The following is a 13,528-nucleotide window of genomic DNA, read 5'->3' as shown; positions in this document are numbered from 1 at the left end:
GCCTTTTCATGCAGTCTTTTAGGAAACATGAGATTAGTTTAATTTTTGTGTGGTACCACTGTCCAATCAGATTCTTTCTAAATAACCCCATTTTTCATACTCATTTTAAAGGTTTGTTTTACCAAGGGAAATGTGTTTAACAAAACCAATTACTCTCAAAAGTTTTAAAAGTTTTTAGCTGGTGATATCTTAGAAAACAACAAGTGTTTTAAAATTTCTGTGCAGCACAGAACTGGTGTCCTTTCCTTCTCCAAAGGGAGAAAAAAGGAAACTGCAGAACCAAGCCTTTCATAGTTTTTGTCAGGACCTGATATAAGGTACAGTGTAAATCAACACGCTGCATGAATCAGAAGAGGGAAGAAAAAACTTAATATAACCTCTTCCCAGCAGCTGCTGTGAAAAACAATGAATTTGTACTTTCCATAAGCGTCAGTTAACACTTGCGGACAAAAACTGCACCAAACTGTAAGTACTGTGTCAGAGACTGTATGAAGACCATCTGCAGTAGAACTAAGCCTGTTTTAATGAGGTCTCTACCCATTAGATTTATGGAATACAAAATCTGACAACAGAAAATAATACCTGAAGGAGAAACCCATCAGGTTTTATGCATTCGCTGGGTTTTAAAAATACTCCTTCATGAGATCTGTCCTGAGAATAACATAGAAACACTTGGTTACTGCTGAGTTTTGGAGATGTTGTAACTTCCTCTGCTTTTTAATAACTTTTAATAACTAGAATAATTGACCCTGAATATTCCACGACGAAAGAGAACTTGCTTCTCTAAAAGAATTAATTGGAAAGTATCAAATGAACTAAGTTATCACCCTTTTGAAGATACTTTTCTAACCCTAAAATAATATTTTAACCCGCTATATCTGTCAACGTCAAGCAAGCGTGTCACATGAGCAGCGGTTAATAAGCGTTCTTTGTTGCAGAAAATAGCAAAAGATTTATGCAAATGTGTGTGTGTTTGTACGTTACCCCCATCAGTTTCTTAATCGCTCCAGAGTCAGACTGTCAGGCACACAGTCCTCTATCAGTCCAAAAACAACCAGGCCTTTCCCCGGTCTGTTGGTGAGACATTCAATCATTCTTTGTCCACTTTAACTTTTTCAGGAGGGAGAAAGAAGAAACTTTGCTCCGGTTTCTCTTCTGCCCGCATAAGATGTGCTTTCAATATAAATCCAGTGTATCACTCTTCTGGCTCTTGCAAACAGCATGGATCATTGTCCATCTCAGTGGGTTTGGGCCAGACTTCTTCTGAGTTTCGTTTTTTTGGTGGAAACTCACACTGCAATTTTCAACAAGCAGGCAGGCAGGAAGGCAGATCTCTCTCTTTCAGGCCGTGCTGGAGAAGCGTCTCTGGCGGAGTAGCCTTGGAGAAGGGCAGGTTTCTAAAATCCAGACTCAAAAACGCAGATGTTGAACTCAAATCCCATATATGTGTGTATTTGTGTGTGAGAGAGGCAAAAGAAACGTTTAGTATAGGTTCAAATTTTGCACAAAGAAATATTATCAGTCAGTCAGTCAGTTGTCCCCCTGCCTGTCACTTCCTTCCACAACATGTGCTATACTCCTTTCTAAAACAACTTTCTTTTCGCATCTCTAATGTCCCTTTTCACTTTTACCTTCTTTTCTGACTGATCGCAATATTTAAGACCAACGAAACTTCCTTCAGGAAAGTTTTAACTCTTTAACCCCTTAATTGATGCACTCTGTGCTTTTTAATATTTTTTTTATGTTTTTTTATTTTTCCATCAACTGTTTTACTTGAAACTATTTAAACTATTTAACTTATTTACACGCAAACTTCCACGCTGTGAAAAACCAAACTTATCTTCCAAATTAAAGCACATTTAACACAATCATCCCCACTTTTTCCTTTCATTATTTTATAAATCAGAGTATGAAGAAGGAGACACCCCTGATGCCTCTTGGTTCAACCATTTTTTTTAACCCGTTCAGTGGCACGTCTGCCGACTGGCTTTTCTCCTTTATGAGGTGTAGAAAATTGCTAAAAACCACCCGCAAAACCCTGTGTTCTGCTTTATCCCATTGTTACCAATAAGAACCTCCCTGCCATTTCTTTGCAGGGTAACCGGGCCCTCAGCTGATGTCCTCCCTCTCGCAACTCTGGAACCTAATTAATTAGTTAGGAGATGATGGTTAATGTGTAATAAAAAATAATAATATACATTATATCATACAGAGCAACTTCTCACCCAGATATATTTGAAGACAAATAGTTCGGATCCAATCGGCCAGTAGCCGCAGGCAGGCACCAGAACTCCCCTCCGTAAAATGGAAGTGTACTGAGAACAACTCTCAGGCTGGCCAGGCGTCCGTGTCCCATCCTGCGGTCTCCTCTGGCACGTTAGATCCTGTTCGTGACGCTAAAAGTGTTGTGGAATTTTCTTATCAAAGTGGGTAGAAGTTGACTCATAACAAGAGAAAATCCGGACTTTGTCTTTATAAGTTTTATTCAAAGGCATTCAGTATTTGAAGACCCTGACACTGAGGTTAGTCAGTGAAACAGAGCCCCGAACAACATTTACACACAGTATTTATACCAGAACATGACAGTGTTATCTCAACTTCAAAGAGTCTGTGTTTTATGACCCCAGACCCTTCTCAGGTTCATAGGTGAGAAGGTTACCTAGGAACAACCATCTACTCTCCCTGAGGCATCACCCTAACAAATGCCCTTAACCATTAAACTTCTGATAATGGCTTTTACAGCTTCCTCCTCTAACACAGATGTTCACTGGAGTGAGGTAAACCAAAGGTCGTACATTGTGGAATGCCTACTGAAAGAATTTCCACCACATCACCATCAGAGATGAGTCCGATCAGGGTGGTGTCGTCCGCAAACTTCAGAAGCTTGACAGACTGGTGACTGGAGGTGCAGCTGTTGGTGTACAGGGAGAAGAGCAGAGGAGAGAGAACACAGCCTTGGGGGGAACCGGTGCTGAAGGTCAGGGAGTCAGAGACGTGCTTCCCCAGCCTCACGCGCTGCTTCCTGTCAGACAGGAAGTCAGTGATCCACCTTAAGGTGGAGTCGGGCACACTCAGTTGGGAGAGCTTCTCCTGGAGCAGAGCTGGAACAATGGTGTTGAAGGCAGAGCTGAAATCCACAAACAGGATCCTGGCGTAGGTTCCTGTGGAGTCCAAGTGCCGGAGGATGAAGTGAAGGGCTAAGTTGACTGCATCATCTACAGACCTGTTGGCTCTGTAGGCAAATTGCAGGGGGTCCAGGAGGGGGTCGGTGACGTCTTTTAGGTGTGAGAGCACAAGGTGCTCAAAGGACTTCATCACCACAGAGGTCAGGGCGACAGGTCTGAAGTCATTAAGCCCTGTGGTCCTTGGCTTCTTGGGAACAGGGACGATGGTGGAGGACTTGAAGCAGGCTGGCACATGACATGTCTCCAGTGAGGTGTTAAAAATGTCTGTGAAGACTGGAGACAGCTGATCAGCGCAGTGCTTCAGGCTGGCTGGTGAGACAGAATCCGGTCCAGCAGCTTTCTGGGGGTTCTGTCTCCTGAAGAGTTTGTTGACGTCCCTCTCCTGGATGGAAAGAGCTGTCCCCGGCGTGGGTAGGGGGCTGGTGTCACTACATGCATGCTCAGTATGAGGGATTGCTGCAAAGTCAATGCCAGTGACTATTGACTGTCGCTACGTGCTCATCCAGGAGGAGTGAACGCTACAATGCAATCTGCTGGGTTTCCTTAGATAGAAAAACTTTTTATCCAATTTGAATAAATAACTGAATATGACTGCACTGTTCAATGGTTAGGATTAATTGGAATGTATGTACCTGACTTTTGTGAAGTGCCTTGAGACAACGTGTGTTGTGAATTGGCGGTATATAAACTGAATTGAAATGAAAATTACTGTGTAAATGTTCACACACTTGATTAGCCACTATTTTCTCAAACCTTTTAGGTTAAATGAAAGACTGGATATAGGTCTGTAATTTATTAAGGCATCTTGATCAACAGAAGGTTTCTTAAGTAAAGGTTTAATTACAGCAAACTTAAAAGCCTGTGGTACAAATTTGTTTACTAACGATAGATTATACATATGTAAAATAAGGGGGGTAGTTAAACGTAACACTTCCTTAAATTATTTAGTTGAGATTAGGTCTAGCATGCAAATGAAAGGTTTAGATGAAGCTAATATCCAGCCCAATACTGGCTTTCATGTCACCTGCTTATTGTCAGCAGTATGAGAAAGTGTTCACCGAGGTAGCAGTAAGACTGATAAGCCACGGATTTTACAGCACACTGCAGTGAAAAGCTCAAAAATCTTGAAAGCTACTCCAAAAATATTAGAAACCACAATGGCCAGAATGAGTCAAACCGAAAGCCATGGCGGTGGTTTGAAATCATGGACAACATTTATGGCCATCGTCCCATGAGTTGTGGATCTCACTGTTTTAAAGTGTCTGTAAGGTATACCACTGATTGGCCTGTTTTGTTTCGATAAAATGGTGGCAAGTGAAGTTTTAACTTTTTCATCTGAAGTTTAGGAAGCAAGTATATTTGTTTTATTTGTTTCCTGGATGGTTAGCTGGCCTGTCGGCAGGGCAGGTCAGGGCTCTATCTGACGGCGGAGGGGAGGAGAGAAGAGGTAAGCTAGACCAGCGCAGGTCCAACTCTCTGCTCTGCACGCAGCCCGTCTCCGTTGAGAGACACACGAGGCGGGACACGTATGTGTGTTGGTGAGGCGGGGTGGTAGTTGTCGCTCAAAATTTCAAAACGTGGGGCACTGGTATAGGCCTTTAAATTCAGAATGTTACCTCGGGCCCCACACTATACACTGTTAAAAAAAACAAAGAGATTTCAGGGCGGCACTTTTTTGTCCATAGGATAAAAGGGCAGATGCTCTAGCACCACCTAGTGTCTATCTGTGCACGTCCCTGATCTCAATGGTTCACAGCAATGGTCATCAGGGACCTTTTCCCTGCAGGTTTTAGATGTGTGTCTGCTCCAGTACACCTGATTCAAATTCTGACATGACCTCCTATACAGGCCTCAAGAATGGTCAAACTGGACAAAATTAATACAATAAAATTATCATTAAATAAATAAATGTTGTGAATGTCCCATAAGTGAAGTAAATGTAACATGAAAGAAATGTAACATTAAATGTGCCATTAAATTAAAGGTACCATTTATTTATTTAATACATCATTAGAAACAATAAATGTACCATTATATTATGAAATGGACTATTATGCAATTAAATGTGCCACTGAATAATTAAGTATAATTTTAAAGACAACATGACGTAATTAGTGGTACACTTAATATTTAATGATGTATTAAAATAAATTGTACATTTAATGGTACTTTCAATTTTTTTCTATTTCACAACGTATTTATTTAATATCTTCCCCTGAAGCCTTTCTATACGGAGCCCGCGAGAGGAAAAGGGGGATTTTTTTTTCTTTTGCGTTCACTTGCAAAACTTTTTGCGTTCTCACGCAATAGTCTTTGCGTTATCTCGCAATACTTTGTTGGAGATCCGTTTTTGAGATTTATTGAGTTTTATTTTGAAAACGGCCTTAAATAAAATGATCTTCAATCAGACAGTTATTATCCACAAGCTGTCAAACTACTGAACTCTAGACCATAATACTGCATGAAACCACATCTGTGACACTTTATTTGCTTATTGCTGCTGCATGACGGGTACTTTTTTTTTGCACGCCATTAGTGCTTTTGTTTTTATAGTGAGTTGAACGGTTCTTCTTATCCTAAGCATTTAATCGCATTGTTGACTGCATGTTAACTATATATGACAAATAAACCATACCGATGCCATATCAGTGTTTGTTTTGTGACCAGTTTGTCATCTGTGCTGCTGTTCCAAAATGCACATTTTTCTCAAGGCGATTAACAACTTTTGCGTGCGAACGCAAAAGTACTGCGTGGGGATGCAAAAAAAAAAATAATTCCCCTATGTCCCCTCGCGGGCTCCGTACCTTTCCCTTCTACTGTGGCAAAGCCTCTTAAATCTTTAGTGCACATGCAGGAGTTTTGTTGGTCAGAAGAGACTTGACACGTGATGGTACTTTTCGTTTGACGAATGAAGAGATGCAGGGCTGATTCAATCCAGAATCTGCCTTACAAGTGTGCCTCACTGGTGTACTTGATTACGACTAAATACATTTTACAAGCAGCAGACTGTGTGTTAACACCGCTACATTCAACTCTCCTGAAGTTCAGTAATATTTGCGACTTTCCTGTCAGCTCTATGAGTTTAATAGATAAGTCCTTACTTCTGACTTTACGTTGCAAATCCAATTTTACCATGTCCAGTTCTCCACCTGCGTTTTCTCCCTCCATTCTGAACGCAGGTGGAAATCATCGATCAGAAGCACTGTTGGCTTGTGGGTCGTGTAGTTCGTTTGACTCGCATTATAGTATATGATTGTTGGAAACAAACTACACAATGGCGGCGTCGAGCCAAGTCTGTCTTGTACTGGAAGTCTGAGGTGTACAGAGTGAAAAGGAATGGTGAGAGTACAGTGCCCTGTGGTGCTCCTGTGCTGCTGACTACCTGGTTAGACTCACAACCCTTCAGTCTCACAAACTGTGGTCTGTTTGTCAGGTAGTCTTTGATCAAGGAGATTGTTGAGGCCTCCACCTGAGTCTTCTGGAGTTTCTGACAAAGCAAATCAGGTTGGATTGTATTAAATGCACTGGAGAAATCAAAGAACATGATCCTCACAGTGCTACTGGCTTTGTCCAGATGACAGTGGGTTTGTTGAAGCAGGTGTATGATGCCATCTTCAACTCCAACTCCACAGCGATAAGCAAACTGAAGGGGGTCCTGATTTACTGTTTGCTTACTCAGGTGGGCCAACAGGAGTCTCTCTAGGACCTTCATGATGTGAGATGTCAGGGCAACAGGTCTATAGTCATTGAGGACTGATGGGTGAGTTTTCTTTGGTACCGAACAAGACAGGAGGTCTTCCACAACACCGGAACCTTCTTCTGGGCCAGGCTGAGGTTGAAGAGGTGCTGCAGAATCCCACAGAGCTGCTCTACACAGGCCTTCAGGACTCTAGGGCTGACATGATCTGGACCTGCAGCCTTATTCCTATTCAGTCTCTCCAGTTGTCTCTTCACTTGACTTCTTGAGACACACAGGTGGAAGGGGGAAGCAAAGGAAGCATCAGCATCTTCTGATATGGTTGAAGGCAAACATGTAGAAGCAGAAGGGTCTAGGGCTGAGGTGGAAGATAAAAAATGTGAGGTGTTACTGGACAGCTGTGGGTCTTGTGGGTCAAAAGAAGGTGGAATGTCTGTTTGGCTGTGAGCAGGAGAGGAGGATGCGAAGCTTGTTTCTGAACTGAACCTATTGAAGAATGTGTTCAGTTCATTGGCTCTGTCCAGACCTCCATCGGTCTGATCATCCTTCTGCTTGAAGCCTGTGATCTTCTTCATCCCTGTCCACACATCTCTGATATTGTTTTGCTGGAGCTTGCTCTCCAGCTTCCTCTTGTACACCTCCTTGCTGTCTCTTATCTTGACTTTAAGTTGCTTCTGTATTCTCCTCCATAATTCTCTGTCTCCCTCTCTGAAGGCTCTTTTTTTCTTGTTAAGCAGGTCCTTCAGGTCACTGGTGATCCAAGGTTTGTTATTGGGGAAGCATCTCACGGTTCTGGTGGGAATGATGTTATCCACACATAAGTTTATATAGTTGGTTACACACTCAGTCATGGCATTGATGTCCTCTCCATGTGGCTGGCACAGTGTGTCCCAGTCTGTAGCCTCAAAGCAACCTTGCAGAGCTTCTTCAGCTTCCTGTGACCATTTTCTCACAGTCCTCTTTATGACGGGTTGCCTCTGAACAAGGGGCTTATATTTCGAGCAGAGAAAAACAAGATTGTGATCTGATTTGCCTAGAGGAGGTCTTGCTGTAGAGATGTATGAGTCCTTGACATTTGCATAAAACAAATCCAATGTTTTGTTTTCTCTGGTAGAGCAGCTGACAAACTGTTGAAACGTTGGAAGTGTAGCAGAGAGTGAAGCATGTTTAAAATCACCAGAAATTGCCACAAAAGCAGCAACAGCGGAAGGTGGAACGTAAACTGTTGCCAAAATAACACTGGTGAACTCTCTGAGTAAATCATATGGACGAAAACTTACTGCCAACAGTTCAATATCTGGACTGCAGAGATGACACTTCACAGTAACATGTCCTGGATTACACCATCTGTTGTTCACAAGTATTGCCAGTTCACCTCCTTTACATTTGCCGCTCCTCCTTAAATCTCTGTCTGCTCGTATGGTTAAAAAGCCCGGCAGAGAGACACTGGAGTCAAGGATATGATCCTGCAGCCATGTCTCTGTAAAACACATGATACTGCATGCCCGGTACTTTGGCTGGGTCCTTTGTAGGGCTTGGAGTTCATCCAACTTGTTTCCCAATGATCTCACATTGCCCATCAAAATCGACGGAAAAGATGGTTTGAACTTCCTCCTTCTCTCTCTTCTCTTAGCTCCTGCTCTGCATCCATGGCATCTCCTTTTCAACTCATCAGGGATTTGGGGTTGTAGCTGAAGTATTATTTGAGCTTTTGAGATATTAATCAGCTGCTCCCGGTTGTAAGAAACAACCCCGTTGCCATGGCAATGCATCATAACAAATGTCCAAAAATAGAAAGTATTAAGAAAAATCCTCCAAGCTGCACAGCATTCAACACTGGAGTGGAGTGGAGTGGACAGTCATCCAAAAACAAATCAACAGTATCCACCACAAGAGGAATAGTTCCCAAAAAAGAATAAATCAGAATCAAAAGTAACTGAGCTACTCCAACCTGCAGCCACCTTGAGCGGCACAATTAAATTAAATGCAGGATAGATAGATTGATCCAAAACAAAGTAATGTCAAATGTTAACATAATTTTACAATTAAAATGGCTCAATTACTTCCTCAGCAGGTCATTAGGTTCTGCAGGAACCTTCAAGTGTGTTGAATCAGGGAAACATTTAAAACATGCAGGACATCAGCACTCTGACTAGAAATAGCCACCTTTTACGACCCCACTCGGTCTAGGGGTAGGGGGAAGTAAACATTTGTACCAGGTGTTGTTGGTTTTGTGAAAGACAGAATAATTTATTACTTTTCAGTTTAGTTTCTGTTATTTGTAACAAAACAAACAAAAGGAGGGTACTTAACGAAGTACAAACTGTATGAAAATAAATAAAACCCAAAATACACAATTACTATAAATTTAACAAAATACACAACAATCAGTAATTTAACTAAAAATAATCCCCCAAAAGGAGGGACAAGCTAATTCAACAGTTTCTTAAATCAAAGCGTCCCTGCTAACAACAAGCAAACAAACAAATCAAGATAAAGCTTAACAAGCTTTAAGAGACTCCTCTGAGCCAAGATGGAGTCAAGCTAACCATCAAGCAGGTAAGCACACAAAATGACCAAGATAACCATCAAGCAGGTAAGCACACAAAATAACCAAGCTAACCATCAAGCAGGTAAGCACACAAAATAACCAAGCTTCCCAACAAGCAAGTAAGCACACAAAGGAGTTGTCCTTAGCGGACTTCGCCGAAGTATATTACCCACAATTCACTGCTGCAGATGACGTTCTGAACAAAAACCAATCACAACCGTCAACGTAACCAGCCATCAAATCAGAATAATAACTGCGTAAACTTTAGACAGTAAGCCAACAAATATTTTTTTTTACTGGTTTTTCAGGCTCAACATTGTAAGAAACCACTGGGTTCAGAGTGAGTCTGCGCAGTCAGTAGGCCATAACACTGAAGTTACCTTTCAAACAAACACTGGCGCGGCGAGAGTCTGGTGTATAAGCCTCCTTCGCTTCCTGCACTTTCTTCTCCTCAAAACAATTGCTTGTTGCAGTTTTAAATAGTTTTTTGTAGCAGCAAGACTGTGAAAACGTGCTGGTTCCCGCCCTTTTTGATGTTGCAGTTACGGAGCAGAGGTTGTCAAAATAAGGTGAGATCTTCCCATGTAATCCATGCAACATATAGCAAACTTCTTATATTTGACTATATAACAAATGTAATAAAGAATATCCCCAAGTGTAATTCATGAAGTGTATATTGAAGGTACACAGTTGATGTGGAGTTCTGGAGCTGGTGAAGTAATGAGGACTGTAACAAATAAAGTATAATCTGTGAAATGCTATGTGGTTTATCTCTAGCAGCAATATGAACAAAAGCAATGATATTCTGTTGCAGGTGTAAAGATTATGATCTTTTGCATCTAAACTGTAACGAACAAAGTGTAATCTGTGAAATACTATGTGGTTTATCTCTAGCAGCAATATGAACAAAAGCGATGATATTCTGTTGCAGGTGCAAAGATTGTGATCTTTTGCATGTGCTAAAATGACTGCTGAAAATGTATGATAACATGTTGAGGTTAGGAAACAGTGTGGGCGGTTTGGAACTTGCCATGACTGAGAAGCAGCTGAGTGGTTTTGGAACTTTCCATGACGGAGAAACAGAAAGACGTTTAAACAGAAAAACGTTGAAGACCGGATCAAGTTTGTCAGTATAACCAAATAAGGTATATTTCCTGGACTATAAAGACAGTGAGTGAGTGTAGAAACATTGTTGTTTTCCTCGCAGAAGATCAGTGAACAAGATCGGAGAGAAGCCACAGGTGGATCAGAGTACCTGAGTCACAGCCAGACTGATTAACTGCCTAAGAAAGAGGATCAACCCGATGCCATTGAATGACTGTGTCTCAGATTTAAGGATCTGATTTCATCATAAAGCCTTTTTTATCCAGACAACAGAAGTGAACTTGATCGGTGGCCAGCTGATTGCTCTACGATTCAGGCTTCGGGAAATCCTGAATCTAACTCATTTGGGCCTCTGGATTCACCCAAACTCTTCCAATTAAAGTAGCCATTACCTCCAGAGGGAACCTGCAACCAAGAACTGGGTAAATCATCGAACGTTCGGAGCATCAGTATTTGTCACTTAAAGGAAGAAACCTGAGGATCAAGTCCTATTTCCTTCAAGAAATCACTCGTTGTTACCAGAGGGAATCATTCGGTCTATGGAAGAATCTCCGTCTTCAAAGCCTCTCAAACCCACTAGTTTCAGCTTCAGGGAAAGACAGGTTGAGTTGATTGATTTATTTTTATTATCGTTGAAATAATCATTATTGCTTAATTAAAGCTGTTGCTTGCTCCTGCCAAAGCTCTACTGATTAAAGAAAGCATATAAAATTCTAGTTAAGTTGTGGACATTCAATTATTTAAGTCACAGTACTGTTGGTTTTTCATTGGTGGTAAAAAGTCTTGTTGTTTGGTCCTAATAGATTATAGGAGGTTTTTAACGGTTGCCTTAGTCAAATAAGTTAAAACAGCGCCCTTGAAGCTCATGCCGAGCTACTACAATTATCCTAGTCCATATACCAAGTGCCAGTTGTAAAATAGGGAATGAGCAGCCGTAAACAAAAGTGACTGTGCAAGGTGAGGATGACCGCGAAAGGCTACTCGGTCAACCGGGCCTCCAGTTGAAGAAGGGCGAGACTTTTGGATGAAGGCTGTCAGGGGCTAGGCAAGTCATTTCCCGACACCAGCTTAAACAGAACTTTCAGTGAGCCTGTTAGGCAAGACCCTTCAGGTTTAGGGAAGTCCGGACCCGTTGGATGGAGAGCTGGTTTGAGCAATACCTCTAAGGAAAGGGAAGTAAGTGGGAGGGGTTAGCTCATCGGACAACAAAAGGTGGCGTCCGAACAGGGACCCTAATAGAGATACAGGGGCCCCAGAAGAAGGATGCTCGAAGCAGAGAGACATGTCTGCCTGAGCACCCCGGACCGACAGCCTGAAAGGGAGTAAGGTTGTCTGTGACTGATAGGGCCATCAGTCACAACCCACGCAGTAACTGCATAGCATACAGGTGAGGTTAGGGCTTTATTGAGGGTAGAATGACCAAACCCGGACAGTAAAGCTAGTAGCCAAAATAGTCTTAATCCATCCCTACTCGAAGGATCCTCGAGAGGCTTTGGAGACGGACAACTCGAGACGACAAAGACATAGCGATGGACGGAGAGAGTGAACCACAGGACGAGGTGGAGGAGGGAGCTGAAGAACCGCTCCCGTCAACAGAACGATCGAGATCGACAAGGTCAATGTTACTCAGCATACCAACCGAAGTGCTGTTGAGTGGAGACGGATATTCAACATGGGATCCAACAGTAAAGCAGCTGTTCTTCAGCTTCAACAAAGAACAATCGGAAGAAAGACTGGTGGGTGAGCTAAAAGAACACCTGCAAAAAGGGGACGTATATTACTGTTCAAAGATAAAACATGAACACAGACTTGCTGTGGTGCCCTGCCCCAAAGGAGTCCAGAAGAAGGAAGACGTTGTTAAGTGGCTGGGGTGGTGGACACAATTCACGGAACTATGGGTACTGGGGAAACTGACCTCACTGCACAGTCCATCCGAGAAGTATGACCCGATCGTGAAGATGGTTGCCAACGAATCTGGGCTCAATGGGATCCTCATACGATCCAAGGCCAGAGCAGCGGCAAGGTTTAGAGAATATGACGAAGAAATCAAAAGGATGAGCAAATTCAAAAAGAAGCTCAGAGCCATCCAAGATGATGACCAAGATAGTCTGCTTGAGGAGGGTGAGGACTGGACACAGAAAGAGGGCTCTATAATCCCCGACCCCAGAGACTCAAGGACAGAAGAGGATGCGGAGAGTAGAAAGGGGCATCAGTACTTAAAGCAACTCAAAGCAACTGGAAGCAGCGGCAACGTGAAGTTAATGGACATGGAGATCGACTCTAGTGAGTCGGAACAGGAAGAAGAAGACGGAGCTCCCTTAGGGATACCAACTATTGAAATAACCAAAGAAACAGACGATGAAGAAATCGAGTCAGATCGAGAGCAGCCTCAAAGAGATGCTGAGTCCAGCCAAGAAACAACTACCACCCCATTCATCACAAAGAGGGGGAATAGTTTGCTTCGAGACAGGGCCCGGACCACACAAAATCTGCAAGAGGCCGCCCGGGAGAGGGCCAACTTAAACACCTCCTTAAAGAAACATAAAGAGACCATCCGAAGTATGCTCAACGCCTCAAGCTACAGGAAACACGACCCTGCACAAAGTGAAGTAAGAGACCTCACCTTCCAGTATGACCAAGAAAATAAACCAAACCGTGCTAGTAACCAACCCAGAACGACAAAAAAGACGGATTTTGAAGAACCAAGAAAGGTTACCCAGAAATCAGATGAAGTCACGATGAAGAGAGCATTAGACCCGATGCCGTCAGACGCAAAACGAATTTCCCTGCAAAATGGGACCCGACTCTATCAAGTTATCGGAGACCCCTGGTGCATGGAGGGAGACGGGCTGTTAGTTTTCACCAATGATAACTTCAAGATCCACAACACCAAATTTAGGAAAAAGTTAAGAGCTGAGGCAGGGGAAAGTTACAAACAAGAAGTTCGAGAGCTGAGGAGGAAAGTGAGCCAGAATAAAGCAACCAAGGTGC

Source organism: Girardinichthys multiradiatus, chromosome 24 (genome assembly GCF_021462225.1).
Source record: "Girardinichthys multiradiatus isolate DD_20200921_A chromosome 24, DD_fGirMul_XY1, whole genome shotgun sequence".
Lineage (NCBI taxonomy): Eukaryota > Metazoa > Chordata > Actinopteri > Cyprinodontiformes > Goodeidae > Girardinichthys > Girardinichthys multiradiatus.
The sequence above is the reverse complement of the archived record's forward strand: the minus strand, read 5'-3'. Positions refer to the sequence as shown.